Source organism: Ammodytes marinus (genome assembly GCF_949987685.1).
Source record: "Ammodytes marinus genome assembly, chromosome: 5".
Classification (NCBI taxonomy): domain Eukaryota; kingdom Metazoa; phylum Chordata; class Actinopteri; order Uranoscopiformes; family Ammodytidae; genus Ammodytes; species Ammodytes marinus.
The window spans coordinates 23,151,005-23,163,046 of record NC_137234.1 but is presented as its reverse complement, the minus strand read 5'-3'; the positions used below and the strand labels follow the sequence as shown (position 1 = coordinate 23,163,046).

At 40.9% G+C, this 12,042-nt stretch overlaps 1 protein-coding gene across 1 annotated transcript in view; it reads right to left on the bottom strand.

Moving 5' to 3' along the window:
- shank3a (SH3 and multiple ankyrin repeat domains 3a) overlaps positions 1 to 12,042 on the bottom strand; it is a gene marked incomplete at both ends in the record, with an annotated part of 140,380 nt that overhangs the window by 41,543 nt on the left and 86,795 nt on the right. The window lies entirely within an intron of this gene.

Below are 12,042 nucleotides of genomic sequence, written 5' to 3'. Positions count from 1 at the left end.
TATACACACAAACAGCTCATTGCCATAAAACAGGATAAACTGTAATATGAACATATTGATCTGTAACTAACAGTACAAATGTGCTTGGATGTAGGTTTTGTTTTCTTTTATGTCATCAAATTTTTTTTTTAAGATATTTTTTGGCATTTTTATGCTTTTATTGATAGTGTAGAGACAGAGTTAAAATGGGGCAGAGAGGGGAATGACATGCAGAGGAAGACCGCGGGCTGGAATCGAACCTGGGTCCGCTGCTGGCCGAGGCCCATGGGGGGGACGCCCTACCAACTGAGCTAAGGGCGCCCCCATCAATTATTATTATTCTAATACATTAATTAAAACAAGTAAAATACAGATTGAAAGATTCAGAGGTAGAAATAACTTGTGGGTGGAAAAGACAGAGGAAGAAACAACAAAAAAAGAGGAGGTAGATATGCTGATAATGGAAGGAGAGCGGGAAGGACAAAGAGAGATTCCTCTAAGTTCCACTATGGTAATTAGAGATAAATGTATAGTTGATATTGATCTTCCCTGCACAACTGAGGCAGCGCACTCGTTTCCACCACACTCATCTATTATCCAAGCTAACGGACAAACACACACACACACACACACACACACACACACACACTCTTCAGAGATCACCAGCTGGAACTGAAGCTTTGCCTGAGCGAGCCCCTCTTCTAAACTGGTTGCTAGGATACGGATGTATGATGTTGCAGCCAGCAGACAGTCTGCTAAATGATGTAGTCTACTTCCTCCAAAGTATATAGGCTACTTCTCTAGCACGGGGACATGTCATGGTGATGTAACCTGGGGCACTGTATGCAAAGCAGCCAACTGACGTCATATTAAGTGTCCTGGCAGTACAATTTCAAATATCAGCAACATATTCACAGGTAGGGCTGGGCGATATGACGATATCATATCGTGGACGATATGAAAGTGTCTACCGGGAGAGATTTGGCCATACCGTTTATATCGCAGAGAAAAAAAAGATCATGTGGCGGGAGAGTAGATGGAGCGGGAGGCAGCTGTCCCTCCGAGTCCCTATAGTTACGCTGCAGTTACACCGCCGCGCCACACGGAGGCTCTGCAGCAGAGTTCTGGGCTGCAATATATATATAGCTTCTCTACCCTCAACAGAAAAAGCCTCATCTGTTGCTCTAGCTGTCTAGCTCAGGTGCGCTATCACTACAGTTAACAAACCAACTCCGTGTCACGGTGGCAGAGCAGCTGGTTTTAACGGTCAAAAATGTCATCGGGCAAAGGAAACTTGCTTGCTGTTTCAGCGTGCTGTTGCCGTGACGCAGAGTTGGCTTGTTTTAAGCCGCAAACTACATGGGTTAGCTCTCGTGAGCTAGCTGGCTAATAATGACATCTTTAGCCTACTCGGGGCTTCACCCCCGTGCTGTTATTGTTGGAGACAGCCAGCAAGGCTGGTTTTATGTAACTTTAAAAAGTGTCAAACATGAAAATATTATTTGTGTTGAAGCTGGAGTTAAAGTATTACCAGACATTTGGTCATTAGTTAATTTTGACAGCTTTTTTAAATGAAGATGAGCAAATACTGCAGGAAAATTCAAGTCTTTCATTATTTTGATAAAGGCTACTATCAATTGGAAAATGTAGGCTATTTGGTTGATGCTGTCATTTTTATTTTGCACTGACTGACTAAAGCCAGACTTGTGTGGTATTTTGCACCAGTTTTTCTTTTGTATGGAAATTTAAGTTCCAAGCAAAAGATGAAAATAATCTAATGTGATTAAAGTTCAGTACAGTTATTGTAATCCATTGAATTTTAAGGAAAAATACTATATCGTGATATATATCCATATCGTGATATAAAATTACCTATATCGTGATATAAGATTTGGTCCATATCGCCCAGCCCTATTCACAGGATTTCTTGGTGTAACTTTCTATAAGCAAATTTTTTTTCTCGAGGACTTAATGCTGCATTGTGCCCACATCTTACCTGCCAGGTCAATTCTTATTTATGCAGCCCATTTTCACCAACAAAATGTGCCTGAGGGGGCTTTACAATCTGTAAAGCAAACAACACCCTCTGTAATTAGACTCTCAATAAAAAAATTAAAAATACCCTTTAAAAGAAAATGTATGTATTTAGTTTATTTCCCCTACAACTCATGTCCATCCTCTCATCCTGTTCAGAGTTACACATGTAGAAACCAGACCAGAGCAGGCGACTGTGGTCGGAAAACACCTCCTTTTTTTTAATATCAACCGTGTTAGAAACATTAAGCATACAGTATCTCAAAGCATGCTTTCTCCAGAGGTTAAACTTGCTGCCCATTGTCTCCTGTCCAATATATGTATAATGAGTGCCGTAATGTTGGACCATAACAGAACTTCTTGTCGTAATCCCCCCCTTGCTGCTCACACAAAACAACATATGATTGCTGGAAATGCAAGTTGGCCTAACTATATATGCTAATAATTGTTTCCTCAAAACCTGGATATCCCTAGCTTACACCTCCACAGTTCTCCTCTGCCAGGCTGAACATACACCAGTTAAGAAAGGAGTGTTGTGCGAGAGTGGAGAACGGCTGTTTATCGACTTCCTGCTGTAAAAAAAAAAAAAAAAAAAAAAAGCAACACTCAACACGCAGAGGATACACGGATTGATCCCCCTCTCTGATCTCAGCTTAACACAACTTTACCCAGGCTGTCTCTTGGGAACACACTCCCTCTGTCTATATTTTTCCATGTCTAAACCCTTTATTCATTCTCTCTCTCTCTCTATCTCTCTGTCTCCCTCCGGTCTCTCCCAGTCCCCTTCTGAACAGTTTCTGAACAAAAATCCCGGTCATTGTCTCCATCCTCCCTTCTATGTTTTTGTCAGTGTTACACTGTCTATAGTGTAATGGTCTTCCTGCAGTCGACAGGTGCTGGCTGTTTTCTCTGTTCCCCATTGACAGAAATGAAAGAAAAGGTGACACCTCTGATTGATCTTTCAAGGTGCCATCGCTCTCTTCCTTTAATCCCTAATCACCCCACTACAAAATCCATTTCAGGTTCCTGACACCAATATGATCTAGACAGAATCAACCACTGAGTATCTACAGTAGAATATCTAGGTACACCTTCATACCGAAAGGCTTTTCTCTCGCACGCAAATATGTGACAGACATGCAATCGTCCTCTTCAATACACTTTAAAAACACCCAGGGCACTCTAAATTATGTAATCAAGCCAATTATTGCATATATTTGTGAAGTCAAGAAAAGGTCAGTAAAATATTCACGCACACATACACACACTAGCAAATAAGTATTTTCATACATAACATGCTTAATTATTCTCACAATGCCCTCAGCATTTGATACGAGAGACTCTGCATGAACACAGAGAGAAAAAATAAAAACCATAAACACAATCTCACTGCCAATCTAACTCTTAGATAATTGACAGTGTTAAATTATACACCATACTACAATCAATCTGTTTGTATAGGCCAAGTACCATTACAATTATTGGCTATACTTCAAATGTAGCACAAAGAGACAAATCAACAACATGCATGTATAGTATACTCATCTGTATGTACACACAGCAAAATGGTACCCAGTACAGTACATGCCCTCTCATGTACTAACAGATTTCCCTGCTATGTGCTTAGCCTCTACCATACACTGCCATTCTGTTTAGGTGAAATCTAACACTGTGCTGGCATGACAACAGTCCCAGTTAATCAGATGTGCGCTCACAGGAGCCAAGCGGCAGGAAGGAGTTCAAACAGTGCATGTCTGTGCCGGAGGATTTATAATATGTGTGCCGTATTGATATTTCCCTCTGACCAGACCGCTTTGGGACCACTGCCATGTGGAGAGTTACAGTTGTAGACAGTAGTGGGAAAAGGCCTGCTGACAGCTACAATTTTGAAATGTGTGAACTCTCTACCACATGTCCCAATTGCACAAGACAAACGGAGTGAAATGAATTATTTTTGTATTATTTGTCTTGCTATTGGATAATTTACACACAATCAGCTGGACGTACCTGAGTGTTGGAAAGAGAACTGCATACAGTATAGTTTCTCTGTGGTTCGAGAATGAGATTCACTCATCAATCTCTCAGAAGGCAAGTCAAGGCAAGTTTATTTATATAGCACAATTCAGACACAAGGCCACTCAAAGTGCTTTACAGGGGCAAGATTAGAATACATAAAACACATTATAAAACATTTAAAAGCAAATAAAAGAAGCAAATAAAATGAAAATTGCAGGTTAAAATGGAAACAAAAAAGTCTTCAGACTCGATTTAAAAGAACTCAGAGCCAACTCACAGTCCGTCAGGGCAGGTGAGGGCACACACTTTGTCAAGCGGACTTTTTTCAGGTGTCTGTTTGTTCTGTTACCAAATAAATAACCAAGAAGTAGAATTCATTTAAAAAAAACAGAAAGTTAAGGTAAAGATTGAGGTTTGCGAGTACCTGGTGTTCATCATGAATGGTCATTTCTAACTTAATTTTAGATTTGGGGGAACTAGGGGAGAAGATCAAGAACTACATACTTGGGTCAAAATGAAGACAGCTATTATTTTTGTGATGGATGTCATAACAAATGTTCGAGTGACAGCTGATCAGGAAAATAAAAATACTTCTTCAGTGCAAAACAATAGATTATTCTTGTTCACAATGCAATCAACACCTCAGCTGGACACCAACTTTTTCCTCTACTGAAGAACAAGAGGTCCGCCAATTGGACTGTATTACTGGAAGCAGTGACCTGCCCCATGCAGATTCATAATCACCTCCACGGGTAAACTAGCAAAGACACAGCATGTGTTTACATGCATGTATACAGACAGCGTGAAAAAACACACACCTTTGTACACATGCTCATACAATAGCAGAAGCTACCTGTGTGTATATCTTTTTACAGTTGTCGCGCTATGTAGTGCTTTCTCTGACACAGCATGCACTTGTCTGGAAATTATTCTACAAGAGGCAATGTGGAGTTGACTGCACTGGGCAGTTTCAACCATTGCACAGTCATGTTGAAACCTGCCTTGCCCATCCCAAAGCTGTTCAGCAGAGTTGAACAGGAACTGTGCAGGCCACTGAAGCAATAAGAACCCCACTGTTGTGTTCATCAAACCATTTGATGACGAACAATGTGCGCCTTGTGACATGCTGCATCACCATGCTGGTGGTGTGGATAAACTGCAGCCACAAGGGACTGACACCACAGTCAACAGTGTTAAGATATATTTTGTTGTTCAGCCATTCTTCACTGGGTATATCAGGAACAGGAAAAACATTCTCCACACCATCACACTGCTGCAACCTGCCTGTGATATCTACACATAACAGGATGGCACTGTTGATTCATTCGGCATCTGATTCATTTATCAGCATAATGCAGAAGGCGCTTGGATTATACTCTCCTTAATGGACCAGGTTCAATGTTTCTTTCCTTTCTTGCACATATGACAATTTTAAATAAAGGGACTGAGAGTTGTTACAACCAATGGAAATTATCCTGATATTCAACATGTCAAACACCTCAAAGTCAAGAGTCTCTACGGGGTCATGAATCAAATTACAAATCAGAAGTGAGCCAGTATGAGCAAAACATTGTTATCCTGTGTTTGTGTATCTGCAAATTTGGTCCTAAGGATTTCTGATCATAGAAAAGCCACAGCCACCCACAGTAGACTGAACAACATCTCAATGGGACATTAATGGAAAATTCTGCCCTTGTATAGAAATAACATACAAATCAAGCATGAAATGTGACCAGAAAGGAGAGTAGCATAATAGAGAGCCCCAGAGAATGAAACAAAGGGAAATAATGTGACAGAAAGAGGCTTCTTTCAGCAGTGACAAAGAGAGATGAGAGCCAGCTTAAGACAGACACAAGCTGACAAAGGGAAAGAGCTGTTTCAAAGGTGCCTGTTTATTCATGACTGTCCAAAAAGTCTGCTGTCTGGTGAAAGCTAGGACAGTATTGTTCTCTGTGTGTGTGTGTGTGTGTGTGTGTGTGTGTGTGTGTGTGTGTGTGTGTGTGTGTGTGTATGCAAGTTATTTCTCAGTTTCGCCCTTGGTTTAGTCAGTCACGGCTCCTGGTTTAAAAATAGCATCAGCGGGGATGCAGAGCTATTTATACTCTTCACACACCCTGCCTGCAAGCTTCAATGCATCCCTGCTTGAGAGTGTGTCTGTGTGTGTGGGTGTGTACGTGACAACCAATTCAGCTCATTTTAATTCTTGCTTTGCGTCACTCTATTGGTTTGAGCTGAGTCATTCATTTTCTTTCTCCTACTCTCATTGTCTTTGTTTTCTCCGTATACCAAGCAACCACACAGCTCATTCTGAGTGAGGGCAACTGTCATGAATGAATGAGTGACAGCTAGCCAGGAAAGGAGTACACTTTCAAAACGAGCACACACAAACACACACACACAAACAGATTTTTCACAGTTAATAGTGTGTGCGTCAAGCTCCAGTATTTGCCTGCAGGAACAGACGATAAAGGTAGCCTTGAGGAGAGAGCCTGATGGCTGTCTGCCACTGATGCACTCACACTGATTCAAACAGCGATGCCATGGGAGACTTGCCAACACCGAAATACAGCTTGATTTCCATAAAATGCCACAATAGGATTACTGCACATTGGATTGTGTGTAACACAGGGAAACTGTGCACATTTGATGCCTTCATCCACATACCAAGTGTAAATATTAGCATGTAGCAATATAAAAGGTGGAAAATCATATATTGGAGTGATAATTAACAAGTTTCTGAAACTATTTCACTAAATGAAAATAGATGCATTGCTTCATGTTACCAGTGTTGAGTGTTCAAACAACCTGCCACTTTAATTTGTCTGAATAACTGCTGCATAGTAACGTAAGGCTTTCCATTTAACTACACTGAAAATAAAAAAGTAAATCTGCCACTTGTCTATTAATTTTTTCAGCAGTGGTCTTCGGGCAGACTTAAATTAGTGCAATGATATACAAATAATCCCAATTAAAGTAATGCACATGTTTTGCTGCCACAGAAACTTAATGAAGACCTGATAACATAGAGAAAACTGTGAGACTGAGGGAAGAGATTATAGCAAATCCCAAGCTACCTGGTAGACACACCTAGGAGCTTGCTTTACACTAGCATCTGCTTGCAAACACATTAAAATACTCATACAGAGCTGTACGAAACAACCCAGACTATGTATGTAATGCAATTTTTTCACAATTCTGTTGATGCAGCCTGCTGTCCACTTAATGCCCAGTGCTCGGCTTCTCAGTTTGCTCTGTGTCTCTTGGCTCAACAATCCCTCATTCTGACCACTAGTGTTTAGTAGGCTATGTGAGGCAGAGGGGAAATAAGTGAATTTAACCAACAGCTTCAAGAATTGGGTTAGAGTTAAACAAGATATAAACATTATGTTCATCCTACAGTTCTCTATTAAAAACCTTGTTATGATGCTTTACAGAAAACAAATTACCGTGTTGTGCACTATTATGTGTGTATGCATGCAATGTGCAGTAAGTGTAATATAATGTGAAAGAGGGACTTGCTGAGTAAGGCTTTTTATGAATGAGGAGCAAGAATGTCTCTCTGCATACATAGATGTTTGTGTGTGTGTGTGTGTGTGTGTGTGTGTGTGTGTTTCTGTGTGTGTGAGAAGGTGATTGAGGGGAAGCATTCCAATAACCAGAGTGGAGCCGTTATTAGATTTGGATACCTGCACTCCTAACACACTTTATTAAACCTCAGTTCAATTCAATGTAATAGAGAGAGAGCAGAGTTGCATCTTTATGAAACAAGGGGGGCACAATCAGAGACACGCCTACACACACACACACAGACACACACACACACACACACACACACAGACACACACACACACACACACACACACACAGAAGAACAAGGGGGATGCCTATGTGCAGTAGTGCAACAGGGATTGTCATCATTACCTGTAGCATATGAGCTGGAGAATACATGCTAATACTCTGGGGGGATGAGACGTGGAATCATATAGAGATACTGTATATACTGTATATATTTAAAGTAATGAAAAGGACTGAAGTGGACATCATGGAATAGGAAACGTAGAGGTAGTATGCAATTAAGAAGGTGAGGTGGAAAAGGGCGAGTGAATCGAGATTGAATGAGGTATTGAGTCAACAAAGAGGAAGGAGTAGGGATCTTCACACTGCTCTGAACCAAATGTGTGCTGTGATTTGCTGCGTGTTTGTCCTCAAAGGACTTTCCTTTGCCTAGAAGAGGGCGAGGGAGTGGTGCAGTCTCTAGCTCATCAGTATTCAACTGAGAAAGAGAGTTGGAGAGGGGGGGGGGTTGAAAGAGTGAGCCTGAAATAAATAAAGACATGACAAGTAGAAAAAAAAAGGAAACTCTGCTTTTCTGTGAATGAGTCAGAAGAAAGGCTACAGAAAAAAAGGGAAAACGAGGAGGGTGGAAGTGTAGGAAATGATAGTAAGAGGAGGAGGAGGAAGAAGAGAGGAGGGAGGAATACTACAAAGCTGACGGGATCCCTCTTCTCATGTCATCCAAACCTCCCTCTCCACATCAAAACGTGGTTACACACTGATGTGACAAAATCATGTCCGGATGTTATCAACTGGTTAAAAAAATAAATAACCAGCAAAGAACTTAAGAAAAGCCTCCATCAGAGTTTTAGCAGTGATTGATTAGCCGTAGACCAACCATTGATTGTATGTTGATTGTTAATAGATCAGTGATAGATTGTTTGTTATTGAGTCGTAAATCACAGCCGATCATTTGATTGACCAGTCAGGGTGTCACCTAAATGATGGTGTTCATGCCTTGATAAATGAACACGCTCTAATGAGCTGATCAGCCCCCATGCTCCAGCCTCTGCTATATATTATTAACTGACAAAAAAGGGCCTGTTGCCGACTGAAATTGCATGTGGCTGCATGGGAAGGTTCAGTTAGTGAGTGGCCATGGGGCTGAATTCAAAGACATCAATAACACGGACAAATCCATGGGGGAAACTGAGATCATTCTTGTTTTTGGGTTTGAATTTCGGGGAGATTCAGCATGCATTTGGAGAGACAGCTCAACAGGATGAAATCAAAACACGAGGCTTTTTGTTAAAACAAGCTACCCTACCTGACATTACCAGGTAAGGACATGACCTTTACATCATGCATTTCCACGCCCGCGACTGCAAAGTAGGTTGTCACTCTGCGGGACAGATAACGCCTGTTGCCAACAACCATCTGTAGTCCAGTCAGTTAAGCCCTGCCCTCACCGCTCCCAACTCAAACAACGTGCCTCACATTGTACATGATACAAGTGATTATAAATCAAGAGCAAATCAGTGATTCTGTTGAATATGTATGTGCATCAGTCAATGGATCCTGTTTATACAGCAGTTTTCCTGTTCATGTTTATTCATATTCTAATTAACTCTGCAAATGCTGTTTCTGCTGTGTTTTACAATAAGCATTTTGTATGGGGCAACATCTCAGTCAGTTTCACGTATGTTAGACAAGGATGGGTTTTAATTTCAGGCAAATCCTGTAAGCTAGGGTGCACCGTATGGTCACATTTGGAAAAAGTAAATAAAATAGAGGATGAGAATGTATTAGGGGGACAGGTGGTGCGTTCAGCAGGGAGCAGGTAGCTGCATGGGCGGGACTTTGCACCCCGCTGCTACTCTGATTGGACAGCAAGAGGGTTAGCTGTGTCATCAACGTCCTTGCCTTAGGCTTGCAACCCTGTCGAGTATCAATAACACACACAGCTTGGAACATTATGAATGACCAACGAGTGAAATCTGTTAATAAATTCACTACTGTGATAACATTAATTTCTCCTGGGGATATGGGACACACACTCCAAACCCCTTAGCCCCAACACATTCTTTCTACCAATGCCCCAAAGCAGACAACACTATGCTGTTAAACATGTTTTTGGTCTCTCAAGCTTTCACATCTATGGTTCATATCTAAGAGGAGCTAAACATTTGCCCTATGGGCGTGTAATAAGGTTGTATTTGTAATCAGTGATAATCTAATGTGATAAAATCACGTCTAAAGTATTATTCCTTGGCTTGAAATAAAACCTTGTGTGTGTAAGTTTATCAGTAAAGGAGGACAAAATACATCTTCACCTTTTTTGTGGCTTTATAGAGAAATCGTGCTACAACCTTCTGCCTGGTGGCAATGTAGTGGCATGTGCAAAAAAGTTACACATGTTTTTCTTGAACATACTCTACAGTCATTTTAATTGAATTAAATACATTTGCAGATGTAGCAACGACACACAGAAGTCACACAAGCATAGTATGCATATGCTACTTATAGAAATATAAATGAATATGGTACATGTATGTCTTCATAGGTATAAGAGATGGGAAGACAGAACGAAACAGACAGAGAGAACAAGGGCAGAGAGGGACATTTCTACCATATGTGCATCGGATATTAGGACAGATGGTTACTGAATACTTGAAGGATGCTGTTTATCTAACTTGTGGGAGGCAATTACTTTCACTATGCATTACAAAGACACACACACTCGCACACACACACACACACACACACACACACACACACACACACACACACACACACACACACACACACACACACAAATCATGATTAAAACCATGGATAGATGCTCATACACAGAAATACCCACACATATACACACACACAGGATTAACTTCTTGATAATCCGAGACCTAAACTGACTGTAGAACGCAAAGAATTATATCTGGACTCAAATCAACACTTAGCAATTTAGCGCAGGCTCTCATCCAACCTGATTGGTAGGTAACAGATAAAAAGAGAAAATAGAGGAATATTTTTTTTAAATAAAAAAATTAAATGCAGGAAAAATACTAGTGTTTCACAGAACAAAATAGATTTTTTTGGAACTCACTTATTTGATTATTTTCATTTCTGTCTTAAAATGACATGTCAGAAATGTAATGCACTTGTTGCTTGGTAACGGGCAGATGAAAATGCTTTTAAGGCCTGACAATAGCAAGCTGTATGGTCAAAAACAATGCTTCATTTGTGTAATCTGCTGGCTCTTGACGTTACAAAGCACACATGTGCGTCATCGACAATACATATACGTTAAGCTATTGTTTGAGAAAATTAGGTACATGGGGGGGGGGGGGGGGGAAGCCTACTGTGTGTGTTTTCAGAGATCACACCAACAGTAATAGCTGCTTTCTGTGCCTGTGTGAAGTTAGACCTGGAATAATCCATTAAAACCCAGTATATGTGTGTGTGTGTTTGCCTTTGTGTAGCTGGTCCAGGTATCCTCCACTGCCCATAGCAGTGTTAATATTCTGCACACACTGGGTGAGGCCAAACCCCATTAATCATGTTTGTGAATGTCTAATCTCAACGTTACTTGTGCTGGTTTCATTTTCATGGCTGTCTGCAAGATTTATAATGGCGTTTGGAGAAGGTGTATGTATGTGTGTGTGTGAGAGAGATGTAATACATCGTTTCGGAAGCATGCTCTTAAATGTGTCACCTTGTTGAGGAGAAGGATGTCCTGAAGGTGCAGGTCATGCTCCCAGTGGGAGCAGACCAGCATGTTAATACAGTCAAACACACAAGCTCCTTTGAATTTTTTTTTATGTGTTCCTGTGTGTTCCCTTTGCAGTTTCAATTCTGTGTTCAGTTTGTGCAAGTGTGTCCATGTGTGAGACTGTGTTTGTAGCTGCAAAATGTGAATGTGTATTGGAGCACAATTGTGTAAAAAGCTTGACCAGGTTACTGTTGTATGTGTCCCTGTTTGTTGCCATGGAGATAGTAAGTGTCCCTTTCAAGAGATGTCCATCCGGATGATGAGATCAGATTACATCAATGAAAGGAAAGAGCAGAAACAAACACAGGGGTGAGCAGGCGAATGAGTATAGAGGGGATGAAGAGAGCGGGGGGATGGGCCTGGGCAACCTGTTAATGGAGTGTACTGAAGGGATCATCAGACACAAACACACACAGCTATGTATGAGATACACATATGGACCGCAAAATCTGATAATCTTACATGCA